The sequence below is a fragment of the Condylura cristata genome, unplaced genomic scaffold, assembly GCF_000260355.1.
Source record: "Condylura cristata isolate star-nosed mole 26May11 unplaced genomic scaffold, ConCri1.0 scaffold00054, whole genome shotgun sequence".
NCBI classification, from domain to species: domain Eukaryota; kingdom Metazoa; phylum Chordata; class Mammalia; order Eulipotyphla; family Talpidae; genus Condylura; species Condylura cristata.
The window spans coordinates 330,893-331,702 of record NW_004567155.1 but is presented as its reverse complement, the minus strand read 5'-3'; positions in this window follow the sequence as shown (position 1 = coordinate 331,702).

The window sequence follows — 810 nt, the reverse complement described above, 5'->3', positions numbered from 1 at the left end:
TGCCGAGCCCGAGCCCGGGTGTACGTGGCTCCGGGGAGCGGCCCTGCCAGCGGGAGGCGGCACCCCGCCCCGCCCCGCGCAGTGTGATCCTGGGCACGCTGCCTTCTCTTGTTTGGGTCCGGGGTGTGGAAATGGAAGTAACCGCCTGGGTAAGTGCGAGGGGTTCGTGAGCTGGCAACAGAGTGCGGCCCGCGCCTACCCTCTGGCAAGCCCGGTCGGGGCAGCGCCAGGAAGGGGCAGCCCCTCTCCGCAGCCAAAACGCCATGAGCCGTGAAGTGGCTGTGCTGGAACAGGGCGGGCGGCAGGGCAGAGGCTGCACCTGCGTGGAGCGGATCCGCTCGGCCTCCGACAAAGGCCAGGCGAGCTCCAGAATGTTCTCCTTTCCGTGCCCTTAGTACAGGGCAGGCGGCTCTCGGTCTACCCCGGGGGGGCGCGGGGTTTCCCCTATGGAACCCCTGGAGAGGTGTGGGCCAGTGGACGCGAGGGGATGGCCGGCAGGGGCGGCTGGAGGGTCGCAGGCAGGGCCGCCGGCCCGGGCGCCGAGGCCGAGATGCAGCCGGCCGGCACCGTGACTGCACCCCCAGCCGGGGATCAGCGCTGCCCTCCGCAACGTGGGGGCACCACAGCCCCTCCTGCGGTCACGGGGGTCCTGTCAGGACACTGAGGTGGGGCCCCAGGATGCTCCTTCCTTCCCCAAGAGGGGAGGGCGGAAGGGCAGCGGCCCCCTGGGCTTCGCAGGGAGGTGGCGGGCGAGGCTGTCCTGCGGGCCAGGGTCTGTCCAAGCTGCCGCTCCAGCTCTCAGGAGGGCAG